Here is a 16,235-nt window from a genome sequence, read left to right as displayed (position 1 = left end):
TTGTCTAGCAACTTAGATGAGCTAAGATCCTGGGCCTGCCTTGGAGGGGTGTGAAAGGAAAGCAGCCTCGTTATTCTGTTACCACCTAGAAATAATATATTTTACTCGTGTAACGGGGTTAGTGACAACTTCTGGATTTAATGTGTTTCACAGAGGGGTTCATTTTTCTATAGCGTTATTTTAATTTATTCATTGTGGGGTCCTTTAACTAAAGCATGCTAACCACGCTAAGGGCTCCTTTTACAAAGGTGCGTTAGGGCCTTCACGCGCTTAATAGCGTGCGTTAAAATGCCACACGCGCTAGCTGCTACCGCCTCCTTTTAAGCAGGCGGTAATTTTTCAGCTAGCGCGCGCTAATCTTTTACGTGCGCTAAAAATGCTCGCCCACATTAGTAAAAGGACTCCTATGTTTTCATTTGGGTTAAGCACCTAGAGCAGGGGTAGGGAACTCCGGTCCTCGAGAGCCGTATTCCAGTCGGGTTTTCAGGATTTCCCCAATGAATATGCACAAGATCTATTTGCATGCACTGCTTTCAAAGCATATTCATTGGAGATATCCTGAATGAAAAGAGCCTTAGAAATAAGATGGGTGAATTAGAAGCTGTGACACAAAAAGATAACGTTGACATCATCGGCATCACGGAAACATGGTGGACTGAGGACACTGTGCTACCGGGATACAAACTATACTGCAGAGACAGAGTGGCTCAAAAAGGTGGGGGCATTGCCATATACGTCAGAGGGAATTGAATCTATTGGAGAGAACATGCCACAACCGACGGATAAGTTAGAGTCTCTATGGGTCAAAGTTCTAGGAACAAATAGACTGGAAATGAAGATCGACATCTATTACCGACCCCCAGGGCAGTCCGAAGAAATCGACAGAGAAATGACGGACGAGATTACACACAACTGCAAGGGAGGCAACACAGTTATCATGGGTGACTTCAACTATCCGGGGATAGACTGGAACCTAGTCACCTCTGGCTGGAAAGTCCTCAGGTGAGGCTGGGCTCATTTAGAGCACCGGTCTTTGACCTAGGGGCCGCCGAGTGAGCGGACTGCTGGGCACGATGGACCAGTGGTCTGGCCCAGCAGCGGCAATTCTTATGTTCTTACGTTCTGCATTTTTATAAAGGCGCACGGCCGGCACCAGCGGACCTCGTCCGCTATAGACGAGGTTCCATTATATGCGAGTCCGTTATAACGAGATTATACTGTAATATATTAATTCATAGGTTGCACACACAATATTATGCATAAAACCAGGAAACATAAGCTCCATAGGTCTGGGGCCTCTCAACCTCATTAAGCAACTGATCTCCTTGTGTGGGGGTGAAGGCTATACTTGGTTATTCCAAAGCTGAACTTGACAGACCAGTCCCAGAATTCAACAAAACTAGTCACACCGTTACTCCTGCTTTCTCTCCCCATCCTCCCATTTATACAGTGCTATTAATGATAAGGTGACTTATTAAAATGTAAGAAAATGAAGACTGCTATTTAATTTTGCAGATGATTGCACTAATGACTGGACCACGGAGCTGCAGTAGCATAATTTAGAGGAACAAATTATCCACACTAAAATATCTCGGAAGAAGCGAGAGACTTATGCATGGGAATATGAGCTTGGAAGTTGCAGCTGAAATCATGAAGTATATAACACAGGTCAATATAATCAAATACATTTACATAGTAAATGATGGCAGATAAAGGGTTCCATAACTAAAGCATGCCAGACATCGGCGCGCCGACAAAAACATGCCAACAACTACGCACAGGGCATATGTGTAGTGGACAAAGTGCCAGGTTTTGAAAAGCCATCCAGACATGTCCAGGTAAATCCGGTGGATATCTGAAAGGACCTCCCAGCAAAGCGTCGTGGAATTTGGAACTAAAAGAATCTGAAAATGCAAGGAAGTTTTTTTTCACCCAAAGGGTCGTGGACACTTGGAATGCGCTACCGGAGGAAGTGATCAGGCAGAGTACGGTACAGGGATTCAAACAGGGATTGGACGGATTCCTGAGGGATAAAGGGATCGTGGGATACTGAGGGAGGAGCTGGGATGTAATACAAGTATAGAAAGCTAACCAGGTAATAAGTATAGAAAGCCAACCAGGTCGTGCATGTGCAAGACCAGAGGGTTAGGACTACGATGGGAAGATAGGACTTCAATGAGAAACCAAGGAGGCAAGGGAGCCCCTTCTGGTGATTCAGACAAGTCGTGACCTGTTTGGTCCGCCGCGGGAGCGGACTGCCGGGCAGGATGGACCTATGGTCTGACCCGGCGGAGGCACTGCTTATGTTCTTATGTTCTTATGTTCTAAAAGCAGGAAACGAGCACAAAGGCTTCTTAGTGGTCGGGCGAGTGTGGCGTAGAGGCTAGAGCTTGAGCACCTGAAAGTTGTGGGTTCAAACGCCGAGCCGCTCCTTGTGATTCTGGGCAAGTCACTGAATCCTCCGCTTCCTCAGGTACATTAGAGAGAGATTGTGAGCCCGCCAGGTCAGAGAGAGAAAATGCTGGAGTATCTGATTTGTAACCCGTTCTGAGCTCCTTTGGGAGGAGGAGCAAAAAAAAAATGGAATGAATAAAATCTATTTCTCGAGAACAGGGGTTCTCAACCCAGTCTTCGGGACAAACGGATCCAGTTAGGTGTCAAGTTACCCACAACAAATATGCATGAGATAGATTTGCATAAAGTGTAGTGCATGCAAATTTATGCACTTATAAGACTAGACTCAGTAAAAGGTACCCAAATTTGGGCATTAAAAAAAAAAAATCCACATATAAACAGCACTTTGGGCCAGATTCTTTAACTGATACCTAAGCACGTCTAATATTCTATAATTTATATATGTACTTGTGCATTCTGCCCATGCTGTGCCAAAACTGCATCCATGTACCTGCCAGTGGGCATAGCTACGGGTGGGCCCGGGTTCGCCTAGGCCTATGCATTCTTGGTTCAGGCCCACCCATGACAACTCAGCAGTGGCCGCCTTTCTCTGGATCAGGCATTTGCCTCCATTCACCGGCTCACAGCCCTACAACTCCCCCCTCTCTCTGAGCTTCCCCTTTCCCGAACCTCATCGCCTGTACAGGCAGGAACGGCGATGCATAATCCGCTTCCTACGCCAGAACCGTAGACTTCCTTCTGCCATGCTCTGCCCTGGTTGATGTCACTTCCTGTTTTCTCTTTGGCTGGTTGCAGCAGAGGGAAGCCAGAGGGAAGTAGCAGGTGCACATCACAGCCACCATCCAGGAACTGAGGTACACCGGGGGTGGGGGGGTGAGTTGTTAGCCACAGGCAGGGGAGGGTGGCAGCAAATGCCGGATCCAAGGGCAGAAGGAGAGGGGGCAAGGTGCAAAATACATTATGTGGTGGAGGGGGATAGTTTGGGAAGGCCCACCCAACATAACTGTGGGCCCGCCCAAAATAATAGGTCTGGCAATGCTACTGGCACATATCTACCAATGAAGTACACTTTTCGGGTGCTCAGTAAGAGGTTATTGACATCCCTATGGAACTATCTATGTGCATACTTGATTATGCAAATAACTTCCCACCACCTGAAATTACGTGGTTCCTTATTGAATTGGCCCCATATGCTCCCATTCTCAGGTTTGGGCGTTTGTAACACAGATCATGCTGATGGTCCAGATGCAGTAATTCCTTAATTGCTACCCATGGGAAGCTGCTATCATAGTGATCTGTGGATGTTTCTACAGACTCCAATCAGACGAGTGAGGACACACTCTGGGTGTTCAAAAACCAAGATAATAAAAATCAATTTTAATCCAAACAATAGAATGCCTGGTATGAAAGGTCACTGAATAATAGTTGTTGGCCTGCGGTACTTGAATCATGATAAGGAAAAATAGACCTAGCTTTAGAAAAATGGTCTGTCACTGGATAGTGCCAGAGGTTACCAAGAGGAGTTTAAACACACATGGAAAGCAGGATTTTCTGGGTGTTCTTGATCATCTCTTGCACTGAACTGTATACAGAACGCTTCTTAATTGTAGTACTTGGTTATTATTGAATTGCATTAATCTCCTTTTTCTTGTTAATTTCTGGAAGGCTTTTTTCTAATAGGCCGCTTTTCATAGCATTCAAATTTGTTTGCTTCCAAGAATACTTATAAGAACATAAGAAGTGCCTCTGCTGGGTCAGACCAGAGGTCCATCGTGCCCAGCAGTCTGCTCGCGCGGCGGCCCAACAAGTCCAGGACTTGTGTAGTAGTCCTCTATCTATACCCCTCTATCCCCTTTTCCTTCAGAAAATTATCCAATTCCTTCTTAAACCCTAATACCGTACTCTGTCCTATCACGCCCTCTGGAAGCTCATTCCAGGTGTCCACCACCCGCTGGGTGAAGAAAAACTTCCTAGCATTGGTTTTGAATCTGTCCCCTTTCAGCTTTTCCGAATGCCCTCTCGTTCTTGTAGTTTTCGAAAGTTTGAAGAATCTGTCCCTCTCCACTTTCTCTATGCCCTTCATGATCTTGTAAGTCTCTATCATATCCCCTCTAATTCTCCTCTTTTCCAGGGAAAAGAGCCCCAGCTTCTCCAGTCTCTCAGTGTATGAAAGGTTTTCCATACCCTTTATCAAACGTGTCGCTCTCCTCTGAACCGTCTCGAGTATCGCCATATCCTTCTTAAGGGACGGCGACCAGGATTGGACGCAGTACTCCAGATGCGGACGCACCATCGTCCGATACAACGGCAGGATAACTTCTTTTGTTTTGGTTGTAATACATTCAGAACTGGATTGTATCTATGGTGTCGAAAAAATTGGCATGGAAAAAAAATGCATTTAGTGCTGTTCTATAAACCTCACCTAAAGTTAGGTGTAGTTTATAGACCTGTGACTAAATTTAGGCCTGATGAGTTACGCCCACCAAAACCTAGTGCAAACACCTGTGTTTAAATTCAGCACTGACTGGGCTTATTCCATGAGTGCACATAAATTTTTGGAATACCCATGAGCTACCCATGCCCTCTCATGGCCATACCCCCTTTTTGAGGAATGTGAACAGCATGCGTGCCAAATGGATATAATGTGCCCTTCCGTCACTAAAGATGTGTAGCAGTATGCTTTGTGAATCAGTGTGCCAACGGGTGTGCAGCTGAGGGGTCACGTTGTTTTGTTCTGTGTGATTTTGTAAGGTTGTGGTTTAGTGACTCGGCAGATTTCGATATGACGGATTTTACTGAGCAAAGAATCTGCATCAAATTTGGTTTCAAACTTTTAAAAAACTACTGTAGAAACACATCGTATGCTCCAGGAAGCCTTTGGAGATAATGCCATGCGCCAAAACAAAACCTTTCTTTGGTACAAATGCTTCAAGGACGGACAAACATCTGTCCATGACGACGACCGTTTCGGACGACCGTCAACAAGAACAACACCGGAAACCATAGCAAATGTTCGTGAGACTATCCTTACAGATCGTAGGCAAACTATCCACGATGTTTGTGAGCTAGTAGGACAGTCATACGGGACAGTTCAATAAATTTTGTCGGATGAATTGAACATGAGACGCAAAAGTTGTGCCAAGACTGCTAACCGGTGAACAGAAGGCCCATTGAGTTTCTGTCTGTTCAGAAATTCCAGATATATTACAGTGATTACTCACCCTCCCTATTCGCCTGTGATTTTTTTTCCTATTCCCCAAAATGGGTGCCATTTTAACATGATTGAAGGGATCCAGGCAGAATCGCAGAGGTCCTCAAGACACTCACCCAAGATGACTTCCATAGATGCATGGACTCATGGGAAAAACGCTGGTATCGCTGTATACATTCTCAACAGCTCAAAGAAATCGCAGACGGTGGAGCAAGCCTGGTCTTTATTTAAGGACTTGGTGAGCAAAGCGCAAAATCTGTCTATCCCCAGATTCAGAAAAGGATGCAAAAAGAACCGAACAAAAGACCCAGCGTGGATGACTAAAGAAGTGAAGAAAGCGATAGGAGATAAAAAATCATTCGGGATGTGGAAAAAGGACAAAACCGGGGAAAACTGGAAAGAGCACAGGAAGCATCAAAAAGAATGTCACCGAGTGGTTAGAAGAGCAAAAAGAGAATACGAAGAGAGGCTAGCCAGGGAAGCATGAAATTTCAAACCGCTCTTCAGATATGTTAAAGGGAAGCAGCCAGCAAGGGAGGAGGTGGAACCGCTGGATGACGGAGATAGGAAGGGAGTGGTGAAGGAGGAAAAAGAAGTGGCGGATAGACTAAACAGGTTCTTTTCGTCAGTATTTACAAAAGAGGACACGTCCAACGTGCCGGAACCTGAAAAAATCTTCAAAGGAGATCAAGCAGAAAAATTAACATCCTTGGAGGTAAGCCTCGAAGACGTACTCAAGCAGATAAATAGATTAAAAACTGACAAATCTCCGGGCCCGGATGGAATCCACCCTAGGATATTGAAAGAACTAAAGGAAGAAGTAGCGGAATTACTACAGCAGGTTTGTAATCTATCCCTAAAAACAGGGGTGATCCCGGAGGATTGGAATATAGCACATATTACACCCATCTATAAAAAGGATCGAGGGGTGACCCAGGGAATTACAGACTGACCTCGGTCCCGGGGAAGATGGCAGAAGCGCTGATAAAAGACAGCATCAATGAGCATCTAGAAAGGAATAATCTGATGAAAACAAGCCAACATGGCTTCTTCAAGGGAAGATCGTGCCTAATGAACTTATTGTACTTCTTCTAAGGAATTAACAAACAAATGGACGAAGGGGCCCCCATAGACATCGTATACTTGGATTTTCAAAAAGCCTTCGACAAGGTACCCCATAAACACCTACTACGGAAACTGAAGAACCATGGGGTGGAAGGAGACGTACATAGATGGATCAAAAATTGGTTGGTGGGCAGGAAGCAAAGGGTAGGAGTGAAGAGCCACTACTCGGACTGGAGAAGGGTCACGAGTGGTGTTCCACAGGGGTCGGTACTCGGACTGCTGTTGTACAATATATTTATTAATGACCTAGACACAGGGACGAAGTGCGAAGTTATAAAATTCGCAGATGACAGAAAACTTTTTAGTGTGGTTAGGACTAAGGAGGATTTTGAAGATTTACAAAGGGACCTGAACAAGCTGGAAGAGTGAGTGAATAAATGGCAGATGAAGTTTAATGTAGAGAAATGTAAAGTCTTACATGTAGGAAGCAGAAACCCGATGTACAGCTATACGATGGGAGGGCTGGTAATGAGTGAAAGTAGCCAAGAGAAGGACTTAGGGGTACTGGTGGACAAAACAATGAAGTGCGCAGCGGCCTCTAAGAAGGCGAACAGAATGCTAGGTATTATCAAGAAAGTTATTTCAACTAGAACGAAGGACGTTATCCTGCCGTTGTATCGGGCAATGGTGCGCCCGCATCTGGAGTACTGCGCCCAATATTGGTCGCCGAACCTTAAGAAGGATATGGCGATGCTCGAGAGGGTTCAGAAAAGAGCAACGCGCTTGATAAAAGGTATGGAAAAACTTTCATACACTGAAAGATTAGAGAAACTGGGGCTTTTTTCCCTGGAAAAGCGGAGACTTAGAGGGGACATGATAGAGACTTACAAGATCATGAAGGGCATAGAGAAAGTGGAAAGGGACAAATTCTTCAAACCTTTGAAGACTACAAGAACGAGAGGGCATTCGGATAAATTAAGAAGAGACAGATTCAGACGCAATGCTAGGAAGTTCTTCTTCACCCAGAGGGTGGTGGACACCTGGAATTTGCTTTCAGAGGGTGTGATAGGACAGAGTACGGTATTGGGGTTCAAGAAGGGATTGGATAATTTCCTGAAGGAAAAGGGGATAGAAGGGTATAGATAGAGGATTACTATACAGGTCCTGGACCTGATGGGCTGCCGCGTGAGCGGACTGCTGGGCGCAATGGACCTCTGGTACGACCCAGCAGAGGCACTGCTTATGTTCTTATGTTAAGGGGACTACTTCGAAGGAAACGGTGGAAACTAGGAGTTTCAGTAAGCAATTTTTTTTTTACAATTGAATTCCCCGAACTTTTGGGTAGCACTTCATAGACTACGCCTAGAAAGTTGTGCGCGGAAATTTAATTAGTGCCAATAATTGCTTGTTAGTGACCAATTATCAATACTGTTCCCGTTTCATCCACTTGCTTAGCCAATCAGTTGGCTGAATATTGCTGCTAACTGGCTAAGAAGTGGCACTGCCAAAACTCTACCCCTAGACTATCCCTAATTTAGCTGGTTTCCCAATGGCCAGTTAGAGTTGACGCTTGGTAGCACTACCCGATTAAATTCAGCTGAACACTGAATGCAGGTCAGCTCAGTGGGAATGAACCAGGCAGGAGCCTCAATTCTCTCGCGATTCCGATCTCTAAGTTCTCTACAAAATTGGGCGCTTTTTGGGTGAAAATGCAGCAAGAAGAGATAAGGCAACGGCTGCTCAACTTTAGAAGAGGAGCAGACTGGATCGGAAAATCTGGACCCCCTAGACCTGCCCCAGGCTCGCCCAGTTCTGCCCATCTCTCCCGGACTTCCTCCCTGCCCAACGCGATTTGAAGAGGCCAAACTCTTTTAAATTGTTTAATTAATAGGTGTTTTTTTTTTAAATTACCATGCCGATCACGCCAATTAAAAAATAAAAGTTAAAAGCGGATCTCGAACTTAGGCGTCTCGAACCTAGCGGCGCCTAATACAGGCGCCTTTGAAAGAATATATCCCTAAGTGCTAATATTCAGCAGCCATCTTGCGCTGAATATTAGCGCTTAGCCGGCTAACCGCTATTTAACCAGCCAGGAGCCGTTCCTGGCTATTCAATTAGCGCTGAATATCGGGGTGATAAGTTTCTATCCCTGTCCTCGGGGTACCCCCAGCCAGTCAGTTTTCAGGATATCCACACGGAATACACACTAGATCAGGGATCTCAAAGTCCCTCCTTGAGGGCCGCAATCCAGTCGGGCTTTCAGGATTTCCCCAATGAATATGCATTGAAAGCAGTGCATGCACATAGATCTCATGCATATTCATTGGGGAAATCCTGAAAACCCGACTGGATTGCGGCCCTCAAGGAGGGACTTTGACACCCCTGCACTAGATAGATTTGCACGTACCGCCTCCTTGGTATGCAAATCAGCCTCATGCATATTCATTGTGCATATCCTGAAAACCCGACTGGCCGGGAGTGACCCGAGGGCTGAGGACCATTGCTCTCTAGACAGCATAGAGGTTTATAATGAAAACCACACCGAAAACGGGAGTGCGGTAAAGAGCAATTCGAGTTTGCTTGCTTAATATTTGTGAAAGCCCTACATTACATGGGAGAAATTGTTCAGGGACACCTTTTGGCAAAGAAACCCAGAGCTGTAAATCAGTCTAATGCTCCTAAGATCAGTGTTGGGTTATCAGCTGCTTATGGTTTAAGTGCCAGCTCTGTAATTTAAAGCTCCCAGGAAGCCGTTTTTACTTGCACACCCTGCTTTTCAAGCATTTTCCAAGGTTTCCGTGCTCTTCTCCGGTGCCTAGGCAGAGCTCCCTGCCGGCTTCTTGTTCACAGATGATCTCTTCTTGATAAATGCCATTTTTCTGCATTTTCCATCAGAGAGCCACAAGATAATTTTTTTTCAAGTACCTGCCATAAAAATAAGAATCCATTCCGACTGTCCTCGGTAGCCCCAAGGGGTGAAATTAAATATACTTCAATAAACAAAAAACTCCCCCCACCCCCAAATCACCAACCGCTCGGCTCATCAATCTCCAATTGTGTATAACTATCACTCTTCCCCAAATCATATATATTTAAAGACATGAAATTAAATATAATATAGCGTTATAAAAACCAGAGACCATCGGTATAAAGGACTCGCTGTTTAATGCCCCAAAATGGCTCCACAGGGCGAGTATATTTAAATATCACCACGGGGGGAGTGTGTTGCACTGGTTAGAGCTACAGCGTCAGCACTCTGAGGTTGTGGGTTCAAACACTGTGGTTGTGGGTTCAAACCCCTGTGACACTGGGCAAGTCACTTAGTTCTCCACTGTTCCAGATACATTAGAGTGTGAAGCTACCAGGACAGATCGGGAAAATGCTTGAAGTACCTGTATGTAAACTGCTTTGAGTGTGGTTGCAAAACCACAAAAAGCTGGTATACAAGTCCCAATCCCTTTCCCTGAAGTCATAATGCCTGGCAGAAACTCAAAGAGTAGCAACATTCCAGAGCTGAGATTCTGATGTCATAATGCCTCATTCCACCAATGCCTAAGAGCCAACCTCATCAGTGATGTCACAAAGGCTTCATTGTTCTAGACTTGGCTCACTTCTGATATTATATCGGAGGAGAGTGTGGCACAGTGGCTAGAGCTACAGCCTCAGCACCCTCAGGTAGTGGGTTCAAAACCCTATGCTGCTATTGTGATCCTGGGCAAGTCACTTATTCCTCCACTGTCCCAGGCACATTGGATAGAGTGTGAGCCCACTGGGACAGAGAGGGGAAAATGCTTGACATATCTCTATGTAACTGCTTTGAGTGTGGAGCTAAAACTACAAAAAGGCAGTATACAAATCCCTTTCCCTAATAACATACCCCCCTCTTACAAAGCCGCATTAAGCTTTTTTACCGTTGGCCATGGCGGTATTAGTTCAAAGAAGAGTGACCAAAATGGAAAAGGGGATGGAACTCCTCTCGTATGAGGAAAGACTAAAACGGTTAGGGCTCTTCAGCTTGGGAAAGAGACGGCTGAGGGGAGATAGGATTGAAGTCTACAAAATCCTGAGCGGAGTAGAACGGGTACAAGTGGATCGATTTTTCACTCCGTCAAAAATGACAAAGACTAGTGGACACTCGATGAAGTTACAGGGAAATACTTTTAAAACCAATTGTAGGAAAAAAATTTTCGCTCAGAGAATAGTTAAGCTCTGGAACGTGTTGCCAGAGGATGTGGTAAGAGCGGATGGCGTAGCTGGTTTTAAGAAAGGTTTGGACAAGTTCCTGGAGTAAAAGTCCATAGTCTGTTATTGAGAAAGACACGGGGAAAGCCACTACTTGCCCTGTATCGGTAGCATGGAATATTGCTACTCTTTGGGTTTTGGCCAGGTACTAGTGACCTGGATTGGCCACTTTGAGAACGGGCTACTGGGCTTGATGGACCATTGATCTGACCCAGTAAGGCTATTCTTATGTACTTATATCGAGCTTTGCTAGAGGTTTATAGTGTGGGTCAGCAAGGTAAGTGCTCTGACGCTCATAGAAATTCTATGAGCGTTGGAGCATTTACTGCGCCAGTTCACGCTAAAAACTCTAGCTCAGCTTGATCAAAGGGGCTCTAAATTTGTCAAGCTGTTTACTCCAAAGCCCTTTTGTTATCATCAGCTTATTATAGATAGTCAGGAAAAACAGACCAGTAAAAAACTTGGTCCATCACGGAGAAAAAAAACTTGTTTTTCAAAAACCCAACTACCCTAGAATAGAACAAGTATAGAACAATGAAGCCATTGTAACATCACTGATGAGGTTGGCTCTAGGCATTGGTGGAATGAGGCATTATGATGTCACAATACCAGTTCTGGTTATCAGAGGCTGAAACTTTTCACACTATTTATGTATTCAGAACGGTTTACATTAATTTATTCAGGTACTCAAGCATTTTTCCCTGTTTGTCCCTGTGGGCTCACAATCTATATCTAATATACCTGGAGCAACGGGGGGATTAAGTGACTTGCCCAGGGTCACAAGGAGCAGTGTGGGTTTGAACCCACAACCACAGGGTGCTGAAGCTGTAGCTTTAACCACTAAGCCACTCTTTCTTCTAGTCCTTGCTTTTACTATACCAAGCACAAAGCATGTTGGGATTTGTAGTTATACCACTGTCAATGGAAAGCTCAAAGCTATAAAATCTTTGCTAGGGGCTTTGACTTCAAGCCTTTCTCAGATGGGCAATAACCAGCCTTGGTAACTTAGACACGGAAGACCAATTCCTCCTAGTGCCAATCCAAAGAGCCATCCATTATGTATGATCAGTTTCCTTAACAGAAGTTTATTGTTCTAGAGGGAACAATAGCTCCGGGTCATGTTACTGAGAAGCAACAAATTATTTATGTTTCTTTCCTGGTAAACGATCGGAACCTGTGTAACTACTGGAAAATCTTTTAGAAGAAATACAGCAATTGCTAATTTAAATCATTTGGGTGCGTCTTAAATTGGGCAGCATGGCCTATGCCTGGATACTTTCCGTTCTGTAAACAAAGATATAATTACAAGGAACGATTCTACTTCATAGACGTTAGCAATTTGTGACAGCATGTTTGCACATCCACATGTAACAGATTAGAGATGGATTTCTTTGCTCAGAAATGATTAAGTAAACATGAGAGTGAAACAGTTCTCTTCTGCAAATGTATTCATGTTGAAATAAGACGGAGAAATAGCTGTTTAATACAGGCAGCCCTATCTCCATTGAATAGGTAACTTTGACTCCATTTGGTCTAAGAGCTTGTTGATTTATATATTTCAGCTAACCTGGAAATCAGAAAACTACCGTATTTGTACTGAAGGTTTAGAAAGTAAGGATTGCCTGTTTGCAGATGATACTAAGGGCTCCTTTTACGAAGCCGCGTTAACGGCTGTATCGCACGCACATTTTTAGCGTGCGCTGACCCCCCCCCCCCCCGCGCTAGCTGAAAAAACTATTACGCGCGTTAAACCGCTAACGCGGCTTCGTAAAAGGAGCCCTAAGACTTGTAACAGAGTGGACAGAAGGACACAGTACTACTCAAAAGGGTCCAGAGAAGAGTGACCAAAATGGTTGAGGGGCTGGAGGAGTTGCCGTACAATGAGAGATTAGAGAAACTGGGCCTCTTCTCCCTTGAAAAGAGGAGACTGAGAGGGGACATGATCGAAACATTCAAGATAATGAAGGGAATAGACTTAGTAGATAAAGAGAGATTGTTCACCCTCTCCAAGGTGGAGAGAACGAGAGGGCACTCTCTAAAGTTGAAAGGGGATAGATTCTGTACAAACGTAAGGAAGTTCTTCTTCACCCAGAGAGTGGTAGAGATCTGGAACCCTCTTCCGGAGTTTGTTATAGGGGAAAACACCCTCCAGGGATTCAAGACAAAGTAGATAAAGACAGGTTTGTTCAACCTCTCCAAGGTAGAGAGAACGAGAGGGCACTCTCTAAAGTTAAAAGGGGATCAATTCCATACAAACGTAAGGAAGTTCTTCTTCACCCAGAGAGTGGTAGAGATCTGGAATGCTCTCCAGAGGCTGTTATAGGGGAAAACACCCTCCAGGGATTCAAGACAAAGTTAGACAAGTTCCTGCTGAACCAAAATGTACACAGGTATGGCTGGTCTCAGTTAGGGCATTGGTCTTTGACCTAGGGGCCGCTGCAAGAGCGGAGTACTGGGCACAATGGACCACTGGTCTGACCCAGCAGCGGCAATTCTTATGTTCTTATGGAAAAGGATCTGCAAAGGTTAGAAGAATGGTCTAATGTTTGGCAACTAAAATTCAGTGCATAGAAATGCAGAGTGATGCATTTGGGAAGTAGGAATCCAAGTACATCCTGGGAGGTGAAAGGCTGATATGCACGGATGGGGAGAGGGACCTAGGGGGGGATGGCATCTGAGGACCTGAAAGCAAAAAAAAAAACAGTGCGACAAGGCAGTGGCCAGAAGTATGCTAGGCTGTATAGAGAGAGGCATAACCAGCAGAAGACGAGAGGTGTTGGCGCTCCTGTGAGGCCCCACTTGGAATATTGCGTTCAGTTCTGGAGACTGTAAGGATGTAAGAAGGATGTAAGAAGACTTGAAGCGGTCAAGAGAAAGGGGACAAAAGTGGTAAGGGGTTTGAGCCAAAAGATGTACAATGAGAGACTGAAGATCTGAATCTGTATACTCTAGAGGAGAAGAGGGACAGGGGAGATATGATACAGACATTTAAATACTTAAAATGCATTAATTGAGAACCAAATCTTTTCCAGAGAAAGGAAAATGGTAAAACTAGAAGACATAAATTGAGGTTATGGAGGTGGTAGACTTAAGAGTAATGTCAGGAAATTCTTTTTTGCGGAGAGGGTGGTGGATGCCTGGAATGCCCTCCCGAGGGTGGTGGTGGAGAGCAAAACGGTGATGGAATTTAAAATAGCACGGGACAAACACAGAAGATCTCTAAACAGAAAGTGAAGGATATAAATGAAAGAACTGGGGCCGGAACTGTGCAGACTTTCATGATCAGTGGACCCTAAATGATAATATGGTTGGGAGGTGGTGTGGAGGACTTTGATGGGAACTACAATAGTTTGGGATGGTTTAGAAAGGCTGGAGTGAGCTTGGACAGTAACCTAATGGCAGTGCCAGGCAGACGTCTATGGCAGAAATATCAGAGAAAATAAAATAGACCGCTGGGCAGACTGGATGGACCACACGGGTCTTTATCTACTGTCACTTACTATGTTACTGTGTTACTATAGTCCTTGAATACTGGAAATTTGACAATCGTTTCCTAAGAAATTACCTCTCCTCCTTTCTTCCTTTTCCCACCAGAAGAATATTCTGTCCTTTCTCAACTTGTCCACCTATTGCACTACATCTTAATAATAACCATGATCTCTTCCTCTCTCTAAGAGATCCCACATGACTATCCCAGGCTCTCTTGAATTCAGACACCACCTCTTCTGGGAGACTGTTCCACACATCTACCACCCTTTCTGTAAAAAAGTATTTCCTCAGATTACTCTGGAGCCTATCACCTCTTAACATCATCCTATGCAGAGTTTCCTTTCAAATGAAAGAGACTCGACTCATGCGCATTTATATTACATAGGTATTTAAAGGTCTCTATCATATCTTCTCTCTCCCGTCTTTCCTCCAAAGTATACAGATTGAGATCTTTAAGTCTGTCCTCATACGCCTTATCACGAAGACCACGCACCATTTTAGTAGCCTTCCTCTGGATCGACTCCATCCTTTTTATATCTTTTTGAAGGTGCGGCCTCCAGAATTGTACACAATATTCAAAATGAGGTCTCACCGGAGTCTTATACAGAGGCATCAATACCTCCTTTTTCCTACTGGCCATACCTCTCCCTATGCACCCTAGCATCCTTCTAGCTTTCACCGTCACCTTTTCAACCTGTTAAGATCATCATATACAATCACACCCAAGTCCCGCTCTTCTGTCGTGCACATAAGTTCTTCACCCCATAAAATGTACCGTTCCCTCAAATTTTTGCAGCCCACATGCATGACATTTTGTTTCTTAGCATTAAATCTTAGCTGCCAAATTTCAGAACATTCAAGCTTCGCTAGGTCCTTCCTCGTGTTATTCACACCATCAGGGGTGCCTACTCTATTGCTGATGTTGGTATCATCTACAAAGAGGCAAATCTTACTAGACAGCCCTTCAGCAATATCGCTTACAAAAATGTTAAAAAGAACCGGCCCAAGAACCAAACCTTGAGGCACACCACTGGTGACATCCTTTTCCTCAGAGCGATCTCCGTTGATCACTACTCGCTGTCACCCTCCACTCAATCAATTCCTCACCCAGCCCGACACATTGAGGCTCATCCCAAGGGCACTCAGTTTATTTATTAGACGCCTGTGTGGAATACTGTCAAAGGCTTTGCTAAAATCTAAATCCACCACATCTACCGCTCTCCCTTTATCCAAAGACGTTATTATATTCTCAGTTTTGTTTTCCATTTCTTTCCTAATAATTCCTTAAGTTCTATTTGCTTTCTTAGCCACTGCTGCACACTGAGCAGAGGGTTTCAACGTATCATCAATGAAGACACCTAGTTCTTTTTCCTGAGTGTTGACTCCCAAGCGTTATAGCTTGCATTTCTCTTCTGTACTTGCTCACGTTCTGGACCCAATTCTATAAATGGCGCTGATAAAAATGTGCTAAGCGCTATTCTATAGTGTAAATCCTCATGGATCCACTAGAGGCAGGTTTTGTCATAAGAACATAAGAAATGCCTGCACCGGATCAGACCTGGGGTCCATCCAGTCCGGTGATCCGCACACGCGGAGGCTCAGCCAGGCGTACCCTGGTGCATACATTAGTCACTCATATCCCTCAATGTGTCCTGCAAGAAGATGTGCGTCCAATTTTCCCTTAAATCCTAGAATGGTAGTTTCCTCCACCATCTCTTTCGGGAGAGAGTTCCAGGCGTTCACCACTCGCTGTGTGAAGCAGAGCTTTCTGACATTTGTCCTGGCCGTGTCCCCTCTCAGCTTCAGGCCATGA

The sequence above is a fragment of the Geotrypetes seraphini genome, chromosome 8 (assembly GCF_902459505.1).
Source record: "Geotrypetes seraphini chromosome 8, aGeoSer1.1, whole genome shotgun sequence".
In the NCBI taxonomy this organism is placed as follows: domain Eukaryota; kingdom Metazoa; phylum Chordata; class Amphibia; order Gymnophiona; family Dermophiidae; genus Geotrypetes; species Geotrypetes seraphini.
Note: the sequence above shows the minus strand (reverse complement) of the source record.